We start from the raw sequence: 18024 nt of genomic DNA, 5'->3' as shown, positions 1-18024 counted from the left end.
ACCGGGATCAATAGGCTGTTAATGGCGGCGGCGTGATGTACACGGCACATCTACACTCAGCAGTGGCGTTCTGCAGAACAGATTTGATCCTATAGCTCTCTCTCTATTTCTCTGAGAGATTATAATAACAGCTATGCAGTTATGTAAGTATACTATACCCTGACATCTTCTACATTTCTACTTGTCTACTTTATAAGAGAAGTGGGGGTATTTTGAGTTTGCTGCTGTACCCTCACAGTATATAGAGATTTATATGAAGCTTTCATATCCGGCCCTACAAGATAGATTGTAATCCTCTGACCTCGACTGAGTGAAGTCAGCTAAACACAAGGAAGTGTGTGTGTCTGTGTGTGTGTGTGTGTGTGTGTGTGTGTGAGTGTTTGCCTGCCCCTCTTCACAGGAGATATATTTATATGGCAATGTGTCATTTGCCCTGTTGAAAAAAAGGTTTTTATCTGAGTGGCCATTCAGCGTAGATGTTGTATTAATCCAGCAGGTATTATATGTTGATATCGTTTGCATCACAGGGTTGTTGTTGTGAATGACAAAACCATATGTAACTCGTCTAAAAGACCTGGATCGGATGCAAAAGCCATAGGAAATTCATGCATTCATGGTTTTCTTGTGTGTTTCCTCAGCAAAGATGATTTTGACTAGTGGTCAAAAGCTCCACAGTTTACCTTCTAAGTTACTTCTCATCGTCCTAACAAAGTAAAAACCTGCCATAACAAATGATGTTTGTTCGTCTGTGGTGTCACTTTGCTGTCACACATATGTTTGAGTTAAACTTAAAAGCTAAATCCTTCATTTCTTTAACCACATACATTTCAGTTAAATTCACATAACATATAACCGAAGGATGCATCTTCATAATGATGACGAACAGCTTCCCGACAACATTAATAACTTTGATTGCCGAGTTAAAAGATGTGTCTATTTGAGAATGCACACCAGGTTGCTTTTGAATATTGGTGGTATAGTGACCCCTGTGTTTATATTTGGATCACAGATTGTGCCTTTGAAGAGCTTGGCAACTGTCTTGTCTTTTGTGAGGTCAAAAAGAGCCGTTCTGCCGTCAGTGATGTCTGAAAACAAAGATTGAATGAATCTTAAATTTGTCTTCAAATTGGCTGTGACTGAGGAGCTATTGTCTCCGTGCAGAACTCTCTCTCTCTCTCTCTCTCTCTCTCTCTCTCTCTCTCTCTCTCTCTCTCTCTCTCTCTCTCCCTCTCTCTCTCTCTCTCTCTCTCTCTCTCTCTCTCTCTCTCTCTCTCTCTCTCATGTTCATCTTTGACCCCCATCTCTGTCCTTCCTTTACAGCCTCGTGGGCTTCGTATATTTGCTGCTTCTCTTCCATCTGCTTCCCAATCAATTTGGTCTCATTTCCTGCCAGTTGGTCCACCTCCATGAGCTAAGGCTCATTTAACAGGAAGCATCGCATGTTGAGATCATCAGCTGCAGTTATGGTGATCATTCCCGTGAACCTCTCTGTGTTGGAGAAGCCATTTGAGTTTGGCCATTTGATTGAAGTTTTGGATAAAGCCCTTTACAAGAACCCTGGGAGAGGGTGTGTTTTAGCAGATGGCTCACAGATTTACTCACTCGACAATGTTTTATGAAGCAGACATTGCGCCTTTGTTCAGGTAGGATCATGCTTTCTGTTAGGGTGATGCAAAAATTCACAATCTTTTTCATATTCATGATGAAAGTCATATCCAGACAACTGACTGTAATCTGCAGACATAGCGCTGTTCACTTTAATTGCAGAATCGCGTGTTACTGTTTGCAAACATCAAACCATCCTCCCTCTACAGCAAACATCATCTCATCATTACTTTATTGCCACTTCCTTTATCGCTGTATAATCTGTAACCATCATCATGCATTTGCTTGAGACTGGCACCAACATGGCGCCTATCTAATCTCCATAAACAGTAATGTCTCACGCATGCAGTATTTATTATCACCCATATCTCTCTTTCCGTTTAAGCTGCTGTCCTTAACCGAGCCCTATTCTAGAATTCATGTGCTTCTGTGAGTACAACAGGAGGCTTCCAGAAGAAACTGAAATATGTCCTCACTGATGTGCCAGAGAGATTCTTTTCTCTCATAAATTTTAAAGCACACTTTAGCTGGCAGGGGGGTGACAGACTGTTGATCAGGAGAAAGCAGAGCAGCCCTGCTGGTCAGGGAGTTTCACGTACACCTCTCCCTTCTTACACATGCTGCACACATTAAATATGTGGACTGTTGGCAGTTTGATTAAGGTCTTATTTGGGTTAAGCTGTTTCAGACCTCTTTGATAGCCTGCAATTGAGTTTCCCGGCTGGCATATGCATAAACCAATTAACAGAATACCCCTGTCCACCTTTGTGGCTTGAAAGCTCCATTAGTGGAACAATTATGTGACTGCAATGTGCTTCCTATGCCTTACAGTGGCTCGTGCATGTTTATACCCCATTACATCGTCACATATTTACCTCAGAAACTTAAAAATATTCTGCAGAAAAGTCTTTATTTGTAGTCATGCAAGCTGGTAGATGTAATATAACAGTATATCTAAATTAAAGGCTGTATATGTGAGAATGCTGTCTTTTTTTCTTGTGATTCAAGAAAACCTAAATGTGGTTTTAATCACACTAAAGCCACACAATACAGAGCCGTGGGTGTCTGTCTGCTGCACATAAAGTAGCCGGTCTTATCAGTGGGAGCGGATGGAGAGCATCCAAGTGAGAGGCTCAGTCTGGCTCCATGTATGTCATGAGTATGAGGATGACCTTGGCTGAATCTCAACTGCAGTTCAGCTTTAAGAAACGCACACTTTCTGTCTCTTTGTCTCAGTTTTTCAGTCTTTTTGACTTTGCCCTTACAAGCAGGTGATTAGATACTGAGTCGTTTGTCGCCGTTACCATGGTGGAATTGAATATTTGCTGCAAGGTTAAGATGCTGCTTGATGGTTAATATCACAAGCATCAGTAACATTCTTCCCCTTTTGCCTAAGCATTCAATGAAGTTTGAGCCCCATTTTTATCATGCCCCGACAGAACTCGCAGCTCTTAAATCAACTCGACACTGGGTGTTTGAGTCATATAAGATAAGTCGTAAAAGACATTAATCAAGTGTAGTTTTTCTGTGTAGTGGTTCTCGCTTTGTTGCACTCACAGGGCAGGGTAAACAGTCAGTGAAAGGTGATATCAAAGTATTTTGGGCCAATAAATTTGAAGAGCTTTGCTAGTAGATTTATATTGGACCACAGCTAGGTGAGATACGGGGCTCCACTTAGGAGGAGGAGATAAGTGTGACTGTGTGAGTGAACGTGTAGAGAGATTTTCAGTGTTTAATATGCACAATTACAACCTATCATGTTTAAGTTGCTGCCACTGTGGTTTCTATCCGTACCACTGAGGCCCTGTGCTGTGCTGCACTATTGGCCTGAGGAGACTGTATACTCCTGTGTGCCTCCTTTAATACACAGGAAGTCCCCAGGTGGTGCTTTCCACCTGGCACCACCTGATTCTACTGTTGCATAATGCATGAAGGGGTTGTCATCTCTTTATAGGTTAATACTTGGCATAATTATAACAGAAGTATAAGTAAGTGGAGATTTATGCATCACACCATTGAAGCGTTCTGCAACATGCATTTGCATTCAGTAACTGGCAGGTGTAACTGTTACACACATATTTCTCCATGTATGCATATATTAAAGGAGCAAAGTAACATTTACATTTAAGAACTGAGACGTTAATATTTTCTTCTTTATTTTAAAACTGTAATTTTAGGTAGTTTTGCAACAGTGTGCGATGCTATAATGAGTTCCTGTTTACACAGTTGATTGCTTTTGATTGGACGGCGCTACAGACATTTCCTAGTAACCGTTTTAAACATTACACATTAAGACTTTACCAGCTAAGACGGTTCTTCGGTTTTAATGGTGCATCCTGAATTCATTAAACGCTATTTTGAAAATAGCAAATAGTTACTCAGAACTAACTCCTAAACTTAGTAATGGGTTTACAAATAGCTGGTGTAAAACAATTGAAATCTCCATATTGTCACAAATTGCAAATCCCTTAACACCCATACTGAACATATATTGTTGCCTTGTGCCTTCCAGATGCCCGGTGTATGGATGGATACTCTCACATATAACACAAGTGTACCGATTAAACTTGAGTTTCTTTTCATATTCCTCACAGTTGCTTTTTGAAAACGAACACTTCAAGATTTTCTTCTTCAGAATAATTAAAGCTTATATAATATCTCGACATTTTATCTGTTACTTTAAAGCAATGGCCTTCACGTGTACTGCATGGCACAGCTCTGTTTCAGATTGGTGAGCTATTGTACATTCACATTCACACTCTATCAGTATATTACCATTTCATATTTTTGTGGGAAAAGCCCTTTCATTCATCGGGTGTTACATGCAAATGATCATGCCGGGTTGCAGATATAAAGTGGAAACTTGAAAATGGTAATTGTCTCGTTCACTTCTCTTTATGGCTCACTTGAGAACGCCCCTGCAGACTCAGCTAAATGTGGAGCAGATAGGCCAAGTGAAGTGAGGTCGTCCATATTAGGATGAAGTGCTCCATCTTGTTGTAAATGTCTTTTGTACAATGCAAGAAAACAGTTGTGGACTTTTATTTAAATGAGTTTGATCTTCATGCAGCCAGTGAAAATGTCACCGCAACGAGAATCGTCCTCGCCCCGAAATGTCATCTAACTCCCCATTATAAGAGAAATGCTTCTTCGACAGACCTGTGAGCTGTTATTTGTAAGTGCAACACGAAAAGGAGACGAGCCTGCTCATTTGTTTCACAATACTAGATGCGTGTGTGAATTGTTTGGATATTAGTATCGTGTCCCTGCCTTGACCGTCCTCCACTCTGTCACCCTTTTTCATTTACACATCCAATCCAGCTATGACCGTTTTTAATTATACTTTTTAAGTCTGGGAAGTGCTCCATTACTTTTGATTATTTTTAAAGGCAAGCTCACTTATTTTGTACATTTATATTTGTCTCTTAAGACTTGAAGACCGTTTTAATGAGCTCTCATAAGGTCTGCTTCCTTAGCCCCTGGCTAGATCCAGCTATGTGCAGCAGGCAACTCTACTAGACCAAGACTATATAAGGCATGAACACTTCCCTACACATGAAGACATGCCATTCTTCCCTTTGACAGATATTATCCAGTGGGGAATGGTAGCTACACTACTCAAGTAGATCCTTGATTAAAACATATTGAATAAAGACAGATTTAAACACTGCTGCAGATGGAAAGGTAGATTGCTGAAACCAATATGAGCTATTTGGCAGCGACACACATGAAAAGATATACAAATTAGTTAGTGACTAATGACCTCTGGCTCTACTTTGAGAGGCAAAATGTATGTTTTGTGGAGAGAGTGAGAAGTCGTTTTTCCCACCTGTTAAAGCTTGCCTACCACCTCAAAATTCTAAAAAGGTTAGTGAGCTGTAGGTGTTAGACTTCCTAATTTGGACTCATCCTCTTAAACACATTCTCTCCTTTCCTTTCTTTCTCCGTCTGCCCCTTGCTCCCTGTCTGTCTCGCAGACGCCATGATCCGGCCGGAGGAGGATAATCGCGCAGCACCAGTAGACAGCATGGACACCAAAAGGCACTGCGCTGAAAGGTGACCTCCAGACACTTCACCTCCCCAAAACATTTGGTGAGTTAAGAGTCAGAGAATCCCTTGTATTCACAAATGACACCATCTTCCCCCTCTGTCAACATTTGGCAGGATGTGCAGCTCCAAGCCATTTGCTAGTGTTCATGATACAGTAGACATTTTAGAGTCCTATAAAACAGAACATATTATCTAATGTCTTTGAAGGGAAAAAGTTCAACATGAAATGTATTCTTTTTTTTCCTCCCTGAATCACTCACTCTTAAGAGTTGCCATTTTACCCAAAATGTTGATAACCCTTCAAGCTTAAAAAACAACAATACATCTTTACTTCCTAATTAAGGGGGTTTGTTATGTTTTGTTATTAAAGACTTAAATTGTCTCCTTGCATGTGTTTCATGATGGCACGTCCTCTCTGTTAAAGGAAGAAAAGGGCTATATAACTGTTATTTACCAAATGTAGTCCATGTCCCAAATGCACAATTGTTTCAATATTGTGTCAATTCTATTATCTGAAAAAATTAGTCAACAAATCCCATTAAAAATACAAAAAAACAACAACAGAAAATGTTATTTCCCATCTCTCAATACTTTCTATATACCCTACCCTATCAGCCCCAACCCCCATTCGTTCCTATTGAAGAGTTTATTTAAGATTTTATTTTTGAAAAAGGCTCAGTTTTTCCCTACACTAAGTGGGCACTATAGCTTGTAGTACACTTTACTTTAAGAGTAAATGATGTATTTGTGTGGAACTATTTTCATCTGCGGAAGAATACACACTTGGTGCTCTAATGTGTAGTTATGGCAGCTGATTCAAAATAGATGTACAATGTACATATTCATCATAATTAGGGAACATATCAACCAGTGCAACAGTGTGGCTCACTAATGTGTTTTTAATAGTTTTTAAGCAACATCGGAGGTCTACGGCAGAGAGGAATAATATATATCACGGTTCGGCTACACAGGCACTACCTATTAGCGGGATAAATTCATTGTTGGGCTTTGTTGACAATAAGAAAAATATTAAACCTCACCAGACTTATTCTTATTGTTAAATCTGAAAAAAGAGAAAACCTGTGTCTCATCCTTGATACCAGTGTACACCACTAAAGTGTAAGTCCCCATGTAAAAACGTTGGAGAATCATGTTCGATCTTAATTTGGATGCACATTCCAGGCAGTTTGTTATTAGCATAAGCAAAGGCCCATATAGGGAAGCAGCCCTCAGTGGCGGGTGCTAACCATCTGTAACTTATTACCTGTGGAAAGTAAATATCAGCGCACTGCGCACGGCGAAAACAAAAAATAAACAAACATATTAATGATAATAGCCTGACAACAACCACAATACCAAAACACCCAGCCTACTACTACTACTACTACTACTACTACTACTACTACTACTACTACTACTACTACTACTACTACTACTACTACTACTATTACTGTAATAATATGCCAGGGGCCCAGAAAAATAAAGAGTTTGTCATAATGTTAGACGTGCTGCATTATCACGTTTGTGATTTGATTGAAACAAGTGGTTTGATTTCAAATAAGAACGTCAGAAATGATGTTGAAGGCAATGTATTATCACAGCAGGAGGGGGACAGGCGTGTGTGTTGGAGCCAGATCGGAGAAGTTGGCATTGTGGTTGTTCGGACTGAATTGCCACTTGTTGAGGGGCTGTCTTGGTTGACACGCCTCGTCAACATTGCGTGGAAGTCTGGGACAGTGCATAGGGGGTGGCAGACCAGGGTGGTGGTTCCCCTATTTAAAAAGGGGGACCAGAGAGTGTGTGCCTACTACAGGGGTATCACACTTCAGCCTCCCCGGTAAAGTCTACTCCAAGGTGCTGGAAAGGAGGGTTCGGCCGGTAGTCGAACCTCTGATTGAAGAGGAACAATGCGGATTCCGTCCTGGTCGTGGAACAACGGACCAACTCTTCACTCTCGCAAGGATCCTGGAGGGGGCCTGGGAGTACGCCCATCCGGTCTACATGTGTTTTGTGGATCTGAAGAAGGCGTATGACCGGGTCCCCCGGGTGATACTGTGGGAGGTGCTGCGGGAGTATGGGGTGAGGGGGTCACTTCTGAGGGCCATCCAATCCCTGTACGCCCAAAGCGAGAGTTGTGTCCGGATACTCGGCAGTAAGTCGGACTCGTTCCCAGTGAATGTTGGCCTCCGCCAGGGCTGCGCTTTATCACCAATCCTGTTCGTGATTTTCATGGACAGGATATCGAGGCGTAGTCGTGGAGGAGAGGGGTTGCAGTTCGGTGGCCTGAGGATCTCATCGCTGCTCTTTGCAGATGACAACAACAAATGGAGAGAGGTATAAATCTATAACTTTGTTTGAAAGCAACACAAGTCCTGAGCGTAACAGACACATCGCTGAGTTTGTGTAATAGTGCTATCTACACGGTGCATCTTGCGGCAAAGCTTGTTCCTGTGATAAAATGCAGTATTACTCATCTGAAAAGTTACTATTAAATGAAGTAGCCTTTGGCGAGAATGCTTCTTTATGGAAATCAAATTTGCACCGAAGCAATGATTGATAGCAGACTTGCATTCATATGAGAGTAGAGAACCGGCTACAGGCTATAATCAATGCAATCTATGTAAGTGAAACTGACCACAAAAAAACATTCAAATCAAGCAAACATAAAGAAAATTATAATTTATATTAACTGGTAAAAGGCAAGGCTCATTTGTCATGGAAGAACATGGGGCATATGTACAGTGTAAATACTCCATACAGAGTTCAGTGGGTTTACAGATTGTCACCCAGTGTATCTGAGTGAGTGTCCAACAGCAGGGCTGGTTAAAAGCATTCGTGCGTTGGATAGAATTCAGCGAGTATTTAATTTAGCTTCTCAGTCGCAGAAGGCCCAGACATGGCTGTACATGAGATATGGTTGAGCACATTTGGGCGTCTGAGTGTAAGAAGGCACAGATAAACCATTTCTGTCACATAATTTCTTGGAATTTGATTACCTGTCTGTCCGACGCTTCTTCTTACTTATCTGTTTCATTGGTTACATTGATAGATTGTATTAGGAATTTCACAACAGTGGCAGATGGTAATCATTGAATCAAGGTTGGAAATGCGGAATTTTGTTCATCACTGTGGGAAATCTTCTCATCTCACAAGTATATTGATATTAAAGAAACATGACATTTCTCATCATTGAAAAGTTGTCGCTGTAAACTCATACAGATCTATAGAAGCTACTCTTAATTCTTGCATAGATGCAAAATGCATCAATCTGTCTGGAATCTTACTTGTTCACCATTTCTTTGCATTTGAAAGCCACAAACTGTGATATTCCGTCAGTCTCTGTCAGAATATCCTAACACTGTCTGTCAAAATCGAACTGATAATGTGCTTCTGAGCACAAAAGGTGAGTTATTGTGAAGAAACCAGTCCAGTGGAACTTCATTAGGCAGCAGACTTCTGCATTATAATACTTCAAACATTATAAAAACCCATTAAGTATTCAGCTGCAGTTCTCAGGGGCGCATACTTGCAATTACAGAATAATCCTCGACTAAGTTAGGAAATCTCTGATATAACAAGTCCACATAGATGCACACACAGACACACACACGCTTCACGTTCTTCACCTTCCGCACTGGGTTTTGATAAAACTATAGCAGGATTAGAGTTTTTCAAAACACTGCAATGTTTGTTTTCCATCTCCTTAAAAACTCTCAAGCGGTGAAAACTTAGTATCTCAGTCTTCATTAATACTTTTTCAATTTCAGCTAAACGTGTGTGAGCGGTTGTCAATAGTGTGTGTTTTCTAGGAATGGTAATCATGTTTTTTTGGCCCAGATCCTGATCCAAGACATTAAATATTTAGTATCTGAGTTAATATTTTTATATTTATGTTACACAGCGGCACACTGAATACTAAATTATGTGAATGCAAAACTGCTGAGGAATGTTTCACAGATTGTATTCTGCACTTTATTTCAACATGCTTCCCCTACATGCTTTTACACTTACTCAACACTTGTTAATCATGTAAAAAAAATAAGAAAACGTTGCTCTGTATGAAACTTTAAATATAGAGCTTGGATCTGTTGGGACAGGATGTCCATAATTGTTTTTTAACCAATTGCAGCACTTGAGAAGCAAAATGTGAAATAGATACAAGGTGACTTTTCTTTAAACCTCTTTGTTGTTAGTGTGTCTTTACGTATTCATGGAAACCGTTGGCTGCTTTACAGTATTTTATTATTAGTCATCCTCTTGTTCATTAATCAAGCTGTATTTTTGCAATAGTTAGTGTTTTATCAGAGCACAATGCAATATTGTGACAGCTGCACAGTGAATAAAGGATCGGATTTAAATCAGCCGTTATACAGCTGTTAGTAAATTCCTAATTAGCTAGGGGACTATTTGATGATGTTGCTGATCGCGTGTGACATTTCATTCTTGTGAACAGTAATGTGTTCACTTGTTGCATGGTGTAAATTGCATACTGTATATCACAGGCGGGACATGACTGAGATTTACAGCATATGTGAATTTGTCAACTAATTTTTTGATTTAGTCAAATGTCCTTGTTAGTTTTTATCATGTTTAGTCACCCTCATCCTGTTTTGGTTGAATTTTGTCTCTGTATTTCAGTCTTATCTTAGTCAATGAAAACTCACCTTTTGCTTTTTTGGACACAGTACAATGTGAAAAGACATCTGTGTTTTCCTGTCCATTATTTACTGTAACGCTGTTTATATATGTATTATTTGCTTTAGTGGACTGTGGTGAATTTCCCAAATTGAGATGGAGCTGTCCTGTGGGTTTAAGGTGAAGCCTCCGGGGACAGAATGAAGAAATGAAGGAAAGGGAAAGTACCACAGCTGCAACACTGCAGAGCCACAGATATCGTGTCTGGTGACTCTTTACTCTGGAGTCAGAGCCTAGAGGTGCTGTCATGTCGAGACTCAATGCTGTGTCATTCTCACTAAAGGATGCAATAGACAGTGATACATTAAGTCATTTCTATTGTTAACCAATTTAAAATATCAAAGACCTTGTGACCTTGTTTTATTGCGTCTTGTGTTTTAAAATGTCCCCAGTATTCTCTTGTCTTTTCTCACCCTCACTCACTCATCCACTGAGTATGGGGGGGGGGGGGGGGGGGGTTTCCTTCCATATTGCACTAAACCTTTAGCCAAGTCCCTTTCCTGCACTTCACCAGCTGACTGCTTTGTCCAGAGGCAGCTTTGGCTCAAATTGCTGCCTCTCTCTGTCAATATGTTTGCTCCACAACCATCTTTCTTTTCTGTGATTGAGTTTTCGCTCGCGCTACGCTCAGCACTACTCCTATATATCTTTTGATGTACCTGTTGATGTAACCTTTCCAACATCTGCAGCTTTGACATTTCTTCTATATTACCTATGACTGCATTAGCCGAAGAAAACGTACCGACTTTATCACCACACCTTTATGTTAGAAATCGTGAGGCACGGTATATAAACTGTATGCCCTCCGCAGCCTTTAACTGTCTTCATCCTTATCTCCTGATGATCTTTCTCATTACAGCCGCATCATAACATCATCGTAAGTGTTTTTCCAAGCTCTAATGCTGGAGGCGTTTCTTTTTTGTTCTCTGCAGTTTCTGCTTTGCCAGGTCTTCACTGTGAATACGGTTATAGCTTTCGTTTGCAGGTTAAATGCTGTTTGTGTCAGGGGACGTTTTGGTACATGGAAGTGAGACTCTCTGTCGTAACACCCTTTTCCACACCCAACACCCACTTTTATTTTGTGATTTTTACATTTCCTTATATTATTATTCGCTAAAAGGGTTGAAAAATGTGAAAAATACCTATATGTGCGACAATACTTTACACTACTTTACTTTTCCCCTCACCTCCCTTCTCTTTTTTTTCCTTTCCCTCCCGCCACAAAATTCCCTTGTTTTATTATCCTTCTTACTTCAGCTGCCAGAACACACAGTCCCATACCTGCTGGAGACAGTGTCCAGATGTATCTCTCCAACTTTTCTCCTGTGGCATAAATATATTTTTATGTGGTGGCTTTCGATTCATACAGCTCTTCAGTCAACCTGTAGACATGTTTTTCTGCAGTCTTGGAATGCATTGGTGGAAACAGCGCTGTAGTCTAACCTCTGTACATGGTTGCAATATTTAATACATCCTATATGGCTATTCCTTCTCTTGAGACCCTCCAGGAATTTAAAAGTCTACCTGCTACACATCGCTATCTGTTGGATATCATGGATCTAGCTGTCGATTTTAAGATGAAATAGTCAAACCAAAATACACCACGGTTCAAATCAGAATCAAAAATACCTACAGTATATTTTCTAGCTTCTTTAAATAACAGCGTGATGATATGTTTGGCTAAGTACAAGCAGGATAAATGACTAAATACTTTTTACGGCACAGCGCTCAAATACATACAGAAATAAATGTTTTAAAGAAGTCCATTTAAAGGCAAGAACTTAGTATATTTGGAACACCTAATGAAATGTTATTAGCTCAGAATGACTCCATTACACTAAAGGTTATTGACTGGAACAACAAGGCAGCACAAAGACAAGCAGCAGCTTATTATGTGAAGGAATACAAAATAAAAAAGTCAATGATTTCTTTAGGCTTTTATTCAGTTTTTATTTTCTTTAGCTATTTGTAGCCAGGTCTTGAGTTTAATTTGCAATCTCTCTGCTTCTCTCTGATCAAGAATAACATTGCTGTTGTTTCACTGCTGGATCGATAAAACTGAGGGAAATAAAAGTTTGCAACACGAGAAATTGGATAGTAGTGGCTCCTGGGATGGCAGTGCTGCTCCGTTAGTCCCACCACTTCATCCCGGACTGAAATATCTCTACAACTGTTGTGAAATGCCGTTACACAGACATTCACTGCCTCACATGGATGAATCATCATCACATCAAACTCCTTTTGTCTACATTATTTTGGTTTATGACCAAATAACTGCAAAACTAGTGGCATTCCTAACATCTCAGCTGTACTTAGTGTTTAGTGCTAATTAACAAATGTTAGCATGCTAACTAAGATGGTGAGCAGGGTAATCATTACTGGCATGCTAGCATTATCATTATGAGCATGTTAACATGCGTATGTTAAAAGCTTAACCAAGATGTGTAAGCTTCAACTACACAAATGAGTAGGGCCTTCAACTTATATTTGATGTATTTAAGTATTTAGTTCCCTTTTATAATTCATGCATCTTTATTAATTCAGTGGAAAAAGACCAAATAAGAATACCCTCAAAAGGAAACGAAGCATATTTCAGGCATTTTGTCATACTAGTTTAGTTATTTGGTATAAACAACCCCCTCGGGAATTTTTCTTTTCCAACGTTAATCATATGGTATGTGTCATAATGGCGGTGTATCTTAGGTCTGTATCATTATCATGATGACTTATTTCATCTTCCACATTCGCTGAGCCACAGATAGACAGTAACTTCTGAGCTGAGTGCTAATTTCTCGTTGAACAATTTTGACAAACAGACGTACCCTTCGGTGTTTTATTCACAAAGGCTTTAAAGAGCATACCAAACCAAACACAGAGGACGTCCTCCTGACATATAAGCCAGTAAAACATGTTTCGAATCGTCTTTCCTTGTCATTGTTGTATGTGGGAAATTCTGCAATATTTTTTAGCTAAACCTGTTTCTGAGCTGAAACAGAACGGAAAGTATATTTTCCTTCTCTCAAAACGCAGTTCTCCGTCCACTTGTTTTCTGTCTTGCACCTTCCTCTCTCTCTCTCACAACCTCCCCACTCCCTTTTTTTCCCTTTCTTATGCTCTCTTCATTTTTTTCTTTCACGGGGCCATCCATTATAGGCAGAGTGTCATTGAGAACTGCTCCTGGTGTGAGGCATTGTGTGTGATATAACTCACACGTACACACTCAGTTTAATAAAGACTGCTTATAGAACGATGGGGCATCTGTCCTGTGGACCCCTTCTCTGCTCCTGTGCTGCTCTGAACTGAAATGCACTGCAGTGTTATACACTCAGGGGGGAATTTACAAAGAATGGATTGCTGTCGGTGACAGCACCATGAATTGAATTGAATCACTTGCAACCACTATCTGCCCTGTCTCAAAATCCAATTCACAAAAGATTTTGAGGTAACAATATTACAGCACAAACACTATCATAAAGTTTTTTTGCACCTGAGTGCAATGTCCCCTTTTTTTTGCCTTTTGATTGCAATTATCCATGTGGCAAAGTATAAATATCGCCTTTGTGACAAGAACACAGTAAGCAGAACAATGGCAGAGAGAAAGAAAAAAATAAAATGTTAGACTGCGAGCTACCGGCCCTGACCGACAAGGTGCAGAGGCATTCTTGAAAACTTCAGGCAAATGATTTATAAAACGTATTTGGGGATTAATATCCCAGTCCGTCAGTGCTGGTGCTGTTTTTAAATGCACTCCTTCCCCTTCATGCATATGAAACGGAAGATAAAGAATATTATTCAATGCTGCCATGATCAGCCGTAACAGCCCTTATACATGCGCTTCAATTGCCACTTACTCTCTAAGGACCCTAATAATTTCACTGTATCTGCTTGTGGCTATTAGCGCTGATTTTGTGAATTGGACTGTTTTTGTAATAAGACCAATTTGCATAGCTAGGGGTCAATTTTGCACCAAATGTATGCATATTACCTCATTTAAATATGTGCAATAGCACGGGAGCTCTTAATTGCTTGGGAGCGCAATTCAGGGTTAATTTCACTCTTGGGTGTTTTGAGAATTAGACATTTCTTTTGTCTTTTTTGTGCAGGTTCGCCCCTCACAGTGGGAAAAGGGATTTGCAAACTGGAATTATGTCCAATACTCAGCTTGACAGATGTGCAAGCAAAAACAGTTTACTTTACTTTTCCACTTAACAGGACAGAAAATAAGATTGTTTGTGTAATATGTAATGATTTGTCAAATTTAACTTTTCTCCCATTCATTTACTCACCTTCTTATGCTTATGCTAATGCTAACATTTGATTTGCTTCCAACTTTAGCTTCCAATGTTAGGGCTCAAGGTGCCCGAAGATCTGAATTGATGATTCTGGCTTTAATTAGTATAGCCTGTTTTAGTGATATCAGCAATTCTTTACAGGCTATGCTAATCTGTGCCAGAATCAGCAATGCAATTGGAACAGATGCGATTCTCCATCATATACATTGAAGTCGTTTATTGCGCTGTTGCCTTTTTATCTGTTGCTGGTTTTGAGTCAATGCTTTAAAATATAACGGAGCAAAAATAGTTCTTCAGGATGGATGAACGTTGATAAAGGCTGTCTATCAAGATGCACGTCTGCAGACAAGATATTATTTGCAATTACCAGAATAGAAAATATGTGTACAGTACGTCTATATGTCTTATGTGCTGCAATCAATGGAGACATCCACTGGGCAACAAAGATGAGTGTAAATGTCAACGATGACGTCAGTCTCTCTCCGTCCCCTCCCTGTTTTCTTGCCTCACCTTTGTTGTTGGATAAAGTGGATCAATGGTGTCATAAAGTATGGACAAAACTGGCTCCAGTAGCAGCTGCCATGTTCTGTTGGTCCATTAACCTACCATGTGAAAGGGGACTAACATGTGGACACTTAATGTAATAACATGCCAGTCCTTTTAAAAATCCATTATCTCTGCAAACGCTTGCTTGACCTCTGCGATGATAAATGTATAATGCTGTGTCTTGCTCTTAATACTACACATATGGAGCACATATTGAAAAAGCTCGATAAGGTTTAATTTGAATGTTTTCATGTTTTGTTAGTATTGTAAAAATATTTTTAACAATCTGTTTGTAATGTTGTAATCCTTCAGATTTTCATTGTTGTCGTCATCGCCATTACACTCATTAGTCACCTCGTCAGTGACGGATTCCAATTAATCAAATTTAAAATCACGTGCAGATGCACGAGGCATTCACAGAAAGTGATGCACGTACTGGACAGAATTCGGATGTCAAGTAATGACGTAATCTGTAAGAGCAGATCGTTCGGTCACAGGCATGTTGACAATTCAAATATATTTGTGTCAGTAGCTTCACAGATTTCTAGAGACAACATCACATTTTCATCACAGCTGTACAAAGTAGTCTTCCTAAAATGTGTCATTTGGAAATGAACTGCGACTTCGGCAAATCAATCAGAACTGAAATCAGAAGTATTAAAACTACGGTTTTTACTCCTGGCAGTTGATTTCAAACTAATCTTATTTGAAATATTTATAACTAAACACAATTTATTTAAGAACATTTTGTGCCTGTCGCTCACAAATTGATAAATGATGCTTTAACTCTGGGAAAATGTTCCCTTTGTGTGACTGCTACAGGCGTAGAGCACAGTGTGCACCCGAGTGATACTGAGATACAGGTAAGCTGCCTGTAAACCATTGCTCTCAGGGACTGGCATTCTGCTGTGGCCTTTGATTGGCAGGGGACCAAATGGCACCAACATCTGGAGGCATTTGGATCAGACCCTAATAAAAAATGCAGACACACACAGAGACGGACACATGTGAACACACACTAGGCACACATGCATTGAGTGTGACTGGCCTCCGACTAACCCTCCAGCCCTCTCTGCTTTGTCGGGCTCCGTGCAGGAATATCAATCCGCCTGTGTAGGCTTCACTTTGAAGCAGCCGAGAGAGTGAATGTGCTCTCATTAACATAATCACTTCTAGAGCTCTTCTCATGTATGTCCTTTAAAGCTCAATATTTTAAGTCATTTGCCATTAGTCATTATTTAGCTTTCGTGACGGACATGATTCACTCTCTCCGTCTCTCTCACACACACAATTTAGTCTGAATTTGAAACATGCTTGAGACTCAAGGTGATTGATTTTGGTATCCTATATATTACTCCACCGCCCACTGTGTCATGTTATCTATATCTATGTTGATGAATCATCTGTCCTTATGGCTAACGGCAATTAACTTGCATGTTTAAGATTCCATCCATCTTGTCCAACTGTGTTTAAAACACTAATGTGGCTGTTTAAATCAGACCCACAGAGCATTCAACTTTACAGAAAGCCAATGATTGCATTACTCCCCCCGTTACATCAGCTTAGGTCCAATGAAGTTAATGCTCTCAATTATCTATTCCCCAGTCTGGCTTCTATCCCTGTCTGTCTTTTGTCTTCTCAATCAGCTCATCAATGGAAATAATGTTTTAACATTTCTGGGTAATTATGTTATGTAACTTTGGAAAGTAATTGGTGCAACTTTTTCTCCCAATGCTCACATATATACTTAATATCAAGCAAACTGATTGTCTTCTATATATAATATATATATACAATTGTACTCATGTATTTATGGATGGACCTTGGTAATTCAGCTTGCATATTTATGTGACATTTGAGACTAATTCCTCCTCCACCGGTCAGCGATAGACCCTGTTTAACCTTGTCGATAACATCCTGTGAATCCTGCCCGTCAGCAGAGAGAAAGAGAACCGAGTAAAGTGCAGTGCCCCCTGAGGTCACATGTGCAGTGTTATACTCCAGAGCACCAGGCCCCTCCATTTAGCAAAGTAATTTGACTCATTACCTCCCTCCTCTCCAAACTGTATTCATGGGAAATGTTATGCCTGAGCTGCTATAGGCTCTTAAGCTGCCTTACTTTATGAGGTACCCGCTATGTGTGTGGGTGCATGAGTGATCACACATGCTGAGCATCTTTCCCTCTGTCTCCAAACATTGATAAGACTTTCAGAGCGAGAATTTCTCTATTTTGCATCATAGCCCGCAGCAGGAAAATAAACAATTTTCACTTTTCATTTGCAGTAAAGACGAGATCTTATGATAAGTAATTGGAATGCCAGTAATTTGCCAGTGAGTTTTGGAAAATATGAAATTGAGTTATTGAAGATGGAGGTGCTGGGTTCTGCAGTGTGCAACATATTTTACCCTCTGCTGTGCTCGGCAAGTATTGTTTATGTGCATGAATTTATATTATGATTTGTAAAAGCTGGATTTCAAAAAAATCTGGTTTGCTGATTCTGACAGTGACATATTTTTGACAATTTGATGCATTGCTGTGATGGAAAGGGGCGGCTGATAAGACAATACATATTTTGTCATCCAAGGTTTTCCCATACTGTTTATAGTGTGACATGTATCTCCTAATATCTGTATGTGTAGCAGGTTGCATTGTCTGCAATGTTGCAAATAATAAGCAGAACTTCTTCATGGCAACATATTTTGGATTTTATTAACCAACCTGTCACGCAGTGGAAAGGCTGAGGTCCCAAATGCAGTACAACAGACAAGGATAATAACAAAGGCGAGCTTTATTAAAGCAAAGCCGAAATCTAAAATACAAAGTAACAAAAACACA

General features: G+C 39.8%; 1 protein-coding gene across 2 annotated transcripts in view; it reads left to right on the top strand.

The window, feature by feature from the left end:
* Nucleotides 1-18024, top strand: part of chrm3a (cholinergic receptor, muscarinic 3a) — a 69670-nt gene that overhangs the window by 17540 nt on the left and 34106 nt on the right. For both annotated transcript variants that reach the window (XM_029450544.1, XM_029450545.1), the window contains exon 2: nucleotides 5583-5697. The gene's annotated coding sequence lies outside the window, so the exon portion shown is untranslated. The remainder of the gene's footprint in view (nucleotides 1-5582; nucleotides 5698-18024) is intronic.

Source organism: Cottoperca gobio, chromosome 15 (genome assembly GCF_900634415.1).
Source record: "Cottoperca gobio chromosome 15, fCotGob3.1, whole genome shotgun sequence".
Taxonomy (NCBI): Eukaryota; Metazoa; Chordata; class Actinopteri; order Perciformes; family Bovichtidae; genus Cottoperca; species Cottoperca gobio.
Note: the sequence above shows the minus strand (reverse complement) of the source record. Positions and strands in the feature narration are given on the sequence as shown.